General features: G+C 39.2%; 1 long non-coding RNA gene across 3 annotated transcripts; it reads right to left on the bottom strand.

The window, feature by feature from the left end:
* Positions 1-2,494: 2,494 nt before the first annotated feature.
* On the bottom strand, positions 2,495-5,667 carry LOC123086137 (uncharacterized). Of its 3 annotated transcripts, XR_006440562.1 has the most exons (4): positions 5,250-5,660; positions 4,993-5,082; positions 2,956-4,798; positions 2,495-2,868 (listed from the first exon to the last, which is right to left on the bottom strand). It is a non-coding gene; the product is annotated as an uncharacterized lncRNA (long non-coding RNA). The 3 variants fall into 3 exon arrangements; XR_006440561.1 differs by having other exon boundaries at positions 2,495-4,798; positions 5,250-5,667; XR_006440560.1 differs by having other exon boundaries at positions 2,495-4,798; positions 5,233-5,660.
* Between the last annotated feature and the right edge of the window lie 720 nt (positions 5,668-6,387).

Genomic DNA, 6,387 nt, shown 5'->3' on the forward strand with positions numbered 1-6,387 from the left:
TAAAATCCATGGACACCAAAAAGCCTAAGCTTAGGAATGCCCCGGAAGGCATCCCCTCTTTTGTCTTCGTCTATCGGTAACTTTATTTGGAGCTATATTTTTATTCACCACATGATATGTGTTTTGCTTAGAGCATCTTGTATGATTTGAGTCTTTGCTTTTTAGTTCACCATAATCATCCTTGTTGTACACACCTTTTGAGAGAGACACACATGAATCGAAATTTATTAAAATATTCTATGTGCTTCACTTATATCTTTTGAGCTATATAGTTTTTGCTCTAGTGCTTCACTTATATTTTTTAGAGCACGGTGGTGGTTTCATTTTATAGAAATAATTGATCTCTCATGCTTCACTTATATTATTTTTAGAGTCCTTTAGAACAGCATGGTAATTTGCTTTTGATATTATAAAAAAACTTTCATATAAGTGCATTGAATACTAAGAGAAGTTTGATACTTGATGATTGTTTTGAGATATGGAGATAGTGATATTAAAGTTGTGCTAGTTGAGTAGTTGTGAATTTGAGAAATACTTGTATTGAAGTTTGCAAGTCACATAGCATGCATGTATGATAAACATTGTGTAACAAATTTGAAACATGAGGTGTTATTTGATTGTCTTTCTTATGAGTGGCGGTCGAGGACGAGCGATGGTCTTTTCCTATCAATCTATCCCCCTAGGAGCATGCAGGTAATACTTGATTTTTGATGACTTGTAGATTTTTGCAATAAGTATGTGAGATCTTTATGATTAATGTTGAGTCCATGGATTATACGCACTCTCACCCTTCCATCATTGCTAGCCTCTTTGGTACCATGCATGGCCCTTTCTCACCTTGAGAGTTCGTGCAAACTTCGCCGGTGCATCCAAACCCTGTGATACGATGCGCTCTATCACGCATAAACCTTATTATATCTTCCTCAAAACAGCCACCATACCTACCTATTATGACATTTCCATAGTCCTTCCGAGATATATTGCCATGCAACTTTTCACCGTTCCGTTTATTATGACACACATCATCATTGTCATATTGCCTTGCATGATCATGTACTTGACATCGTATTTGTGGCAAAAGCCACCATTCATAATTCGTTCATACATGTCACTCATGAGTCATTGCACATTCTGGTACACCGCCGGAGGCATTCATATAGAGTCATATCTTGTTCTAGTATCGAGTTGTAATCATTGAGTTGTAAATAAATAAATAGAAGTGTGATAATCATCATTAATAAAACATTGTCAAAAAAGGGAAAGGCCAAATAAAAAAAAGAAGGCCCAAAAAGATAAAAAATAAAAGGGGCAATGCTACTATCATTCTTTCCACACTTGTGCTTCAAAGTAGCACCATGATCTTTATGATAGAGTGACTTGTTTTTGTCATTTTCATATACTAGTGGGAATTTTTTTATTATAGAACTTGATTTGTATATTCCAATAATGGGCCTCCTCAAGTGCCCTAGGTCTTCGTGAGCAAGCAAGTTGGATGCACACCCACTTAGTTTCTTTTGTTGAGCTTTTATACATTTATAGCTCTAGTGCATCCGTTGCATGGCAATCCCTACTCCTTGCATTGACATCAATTGATGGGCATCTCCCTAGCTCATTGATTAGCTGCGTCAATGTGAGACTTTCTCCTTTTTTTTCTTCTCCACATAACCCCCTTCATTATATTCTATTCCACACATAATGCTAAATCCATGGCTCACGCTCATGTATCACGTGAAAGTTGAAAAAAGTTTAAGATTACTAAAGTATGAAACAATTGCTTGGCTTGTCATCGAGGTTGTGCATGATGAGAGAATTCTTGTGTGACGAAAATGGAGCATAACCAAACTATATGATTTTGTAGGGATAAACTTTCTTTGGCAATGTTATTTTCAGAAGCATGATTGCTTAGTTAGTATGCTTGAAGTATTATTATTTTTGTGTCAATATTAAACTTTTATCTTGAATCTTTTGGATCTAAACATTCATGCTACAATAAAGAAAACTACATTCAGAAATATGTTAGGAAGCATTCCACATCAAAAATTCTGTTTTTATCATTTGCCTACTCGAGAACGAGTAGAAATTAAGCTTGAGGATGCTTGATACGTCTCCAATGTATCTATAATTTTTGATTGATCCATGCTATTATATATTGTGTTTTGGATATTTAATAGACTTATTTATACACTTTTATATTACTAGCACAAAGGCTCATGTGTTGCAACGGGTACAAAAGAAAAATGCTTAGAAACCTGAAAAACAATTCACCACTTAAACAACTTTGCAAGTAGCAAAACAACATTTAATATAATCAAAAGTACCAAGGACCATATTATCAAAACAAAGATAGAAAATAAGGTGATGTTTAAAGAAAGAAAGAAATTCCCTTAATTGTGTGGGGTTAGAAGCAAAATGATGTGCCTCGTGTTCTTGTTTCAGTTGACATCAGAACAGGAAGAAAAAATAATAGAAAATAAAAGACTTAGTAATCAAAAGAGATGTAAAATGTCCATCAAAAAGATAAAATAGTGAGACCAAGAGTAATTGGTTACCAGTTACACCTTAAGCTAAATGTTTTCTAATCTGAATATTTTTCTCTCTACACAACAATGATACTCACATGTACCTGTCACAAGGAGTTAACACCTAAACTGATAAAAAAAACTGTCTTCTGGCTCCATCTCAGTGATACGCAAAGATACAGGTGATAGACTATTTCTAGGGGCTTGATGCTGGTGTAAAGTTTGGTGTTTTTGTTTGACATGCTTCCAGGTCAAGGTTGGACTGGGAGAAGGTCGAGCACACCACACTTTCTTTGTTTTTGCCGAGAATGTACATGTGCGTTTACATGAAAATAAGCTCAATGAGCATCTATTAGAAAAAGTTTGAAAATGGATTACAATCACATGCTAGAGGTAAAGAATGATACAGAACAACACACATATGAACATCACCGACATGAAAGTAGGTTTAGGCATGTGCGCAAAGCTGCTCGAGTTGCTCCTCGAGTGCAAATCCACTCTCTAGTGAAATCATAGATGTTTCATAGGCCTTTACTGAATTGTTGAAGCCTGCTCAGAATTCCACTTCAAATACTATGGTTCCAATGTTTCAGTATCAAGTTAAGTAGTTAACAGTATAACAGTGATAAATCATAAAATTCACAGCAAGCTGGAACCTAAGTTGCTTCTAAAACCACATACCAAGTAGGATATCCAGTCCCTTCTAGCCATTTCATAGATTGTTTAATTTGTGAGCGCTCTGCAAAAAATAGAAACAGGAATTTCAGTCAAACATGCATTGTAGACAAAATGCAGTTGCTCCTTTTGGGCAGGGGCTGCATGTGTAGGGCTTTGCTTTGGATTTTTCCCTCTGGTCCTCTAAGTATCAATCGACAAGGTAGTACTGAGACTGAGAGTTACAAAAGAATTTACTTCAAAAAGATTTATATGTTCAACCATTGGCCCTATTGCCATGAATTTTCTAGACAGTAATAATGTTCTGTGAAAGCTCCAATCCATCACTTTCTCCTCTCTTTTTCCCAAATGGAAATGCAAGCATCCGTTCTCAACTTAACAATTCAAGAAAATTAAAATTAAAAATGGTACGTACCATTTGACATCGCTTCTGAATAATTAGAAGACCTTGTAAAGGACCAGAAAACTTATATGTGAAGCATCATCAACAAGGCGATGATGGTTCATGAAGACTAATTCTGGTGTTCTTCAGCATATACTTCTCTGAATTCAAACTTTATGGTGTCATAATAGTCTTTGCTTTTTCCTTATGGTAACAAGGGTTAGATCTCTTAAGAGGGGGAGGCCAATTGGTAAACAGAGGGAATGACACTTCCCCACTACACAAATACTATTGCATCCTTTAGCAATCAGTATACACTGGAAGCCCTAGTATTGCTTTTGCATCCTTTCATAAAACTAAATACAGTACTATTTAGACCGCACAAATCCCATAGAACAAAAATCTATGAGGACAAAACAACAGTTTTTAGCATAGGAACACTCTCCTTAGGAAACGGTGGATACATGGTACGGACCGCAACAATTCTCAAGCAATAAGAATAGACGTGAAAAAGAATGAAGAGAGCTTTTCAGAAGAAAAAAGGACTGACATTTGTTTTCACGAACTCTGCCTTCCAAATATATTCTAGGACATATGCTCGTGCGTTGCAACGGGGTGACAAAATTCAGCCTTTAAATGAAAATAGCATTAGTATAAAATACTGAAGTTGTTCAACCAGTGCCCGTTTATTTATGCCAACTGGGAGGCCTTTGCTTATTTTTCGTTTCACAGACCAGTCGCTTTTATTTTTCATTTAGCATACAACAATCCTGCTCAATTGAGATATTCGTTTCGTAGCCCACAATCCCCTTTATTTATGTCAACTAGAATTTTTCGCTTCAGAGCCCATAATTTCCTTTATTTATACTAACCGGGTTTTTTTGATTCGCAACCCACGACCCCTTTTATTTAGGCATGCCGAGATTTTTCGTTTCGTAGACGAGGGTGAGCTGTGTCAAACCCAAGAAGCTCAATGACCTGCGTGACAATTCACGGCTTCATCATGTCCATCTGCACCTTTGACATGTTCATCTAATAAACACAATAAAAGAAGAAAAATAGAGTTTACCTTGGACCTGCATCAATACCTGCTCAACACTCTTCACCTCCCATTGAACATGAACCAAAAAACTTGTTGGTCGAGCTTGGCGGTGAACTTCCATATCTAGAGCATCTCAGGTTGTTTGTTTGAGAATTGGGTATCCTGATCAGCCAACGTCACCTGCAAAAACCACGGCAAACCAAACTACCTCTCAATGATCTGAACAGGAAAAATTAATAGATACTCTGAAATCAAATGGCACATGTAGTTAGCGATCTAGAAATCAAAGATCAAATTATATATGGAGCCTTTGGCCAAACATTAGAGACATTAGATGATACTTTGAATATGAGCATAGAATATGGCAATCCCACCTGAGAGGGTTGTGTGCTCATATCCGTTCACTCTCACTTGAGCTGTTCGTGCTTTGTCCTTCCTCATCTCTGTTGCACCCCAATCCAAATCTGCAAGCATCCAAATCCATGGCAGAGAAGGGGATCTCAGAGGTTGGCACAAAAAATGAAATCCCCGAACAAATTGCTACCCATTCTTTCTGTCCCTCCTTCTATTCAACCTTAGAATCCTTTAATTCTAGATCTTAAATTTGTACAAACCTAACGGGAGGACGTACATGGGGATGGAGGTGCGGGGGAGGGAGTACTTGAGCTCCAAATCGGAGTCGTCCGCCTCTGAGGCGGAGGAGGCTGGGGGTTAGGAGTTGGGGCGGGGGAGGAGGGGAAGAACAGGGCAACGATGACACTGCTGGAGGGTAGCTGGAGAGGAAGACCGACTGCGCGTGGCGGCGTGAACACGCCATGGAATCATATCCAAATCAGAGACGTCCGCCTTGAGGCGAAGGAGGCTAGGGGTGAGGAGTTGGGGCGGGTGAGGAGGGGAAGAACTGGGCAACAGCGGCGCTGCTTGAGGGTAGCTGGAGAGGTAGACCGGCCGCGCGTGGCGGCGGGATTCATGGCGGCGGTGCCGTGTCGTCCCAGGAAGGAGAGGCTGCCGTGCTATTTTTTCCCCTAAAGCCCAGCGAGTCCCAAGCCCAAACACACGAAACGTTTTCCCTCTGTTTACCACTTAAGTATACAGTAGCGCGGGTTAATTATCAAAACGACAGGGACCTTTTTATAAAAATGACGCGACGGTGAACTCGGCTGACTCAACCCGTGCTTTATTTTTTTTTTAAAATAATAACTAGCAAAAGTGCCCGTGCGTTGCAACGGGAGAAATAAATTATCACCCCTAGCGCCCCATCCCTGTTACCATTTCTTTTTTTGTCATCATTGTCGGTAACGATGTCCACTACACGGCGAACATTTCACCTAAGCTTGGAACCAATAAGGAATTGCATCACCTGCATGGACAAACCAGCGAACGGTCGCGTTTGAGATCCCGGCCACATGACCCACATCTGCGCAATCAAATACTTGTGCCTTGTGTTTATATTATCTGGATTTTACATCATAATAGTTTAGTACCAATCCGTGTAGGACACAAACAAAAACTAAATTCATTTTTATTTTAAAATGATCAACACTTTTTATAGGGTAACACGATCAACGCCAAAAACACTGGAGGGTGTGAGTTTGATTCCAGTAACGGTCAACTATTTTTTGCCTCATCTCCTAAAAAGGGTGGTGGGTTTGATTTGTTGGGCCATGTCGCACGGACATATTGGGAGGGCACCGGTTCTTTTTACTGGTGGAACATTACATGGGCGAACGTGGCAGAGGCCAAGTGGCCCAAGACAAACGATTGGTAGA

The sequence above is a fragment of the Triticum aestivum genome, chromosome 4A (assembly GCF_018294505.1).
Source record: "Triticum aestivum cultivar Chinese Spring chromosome 4A, IWGSC CS RefSeq v2.1, whole genome shotgun sequence".
In the NCBI taxonomy this organism is placed as follows: domain Eukaryota; kingdom Viridiplantae; phylum Streptophyta; class Magnoliopsida; order Poales; family Poaceae; genus Triticum; species Triticum aestivum.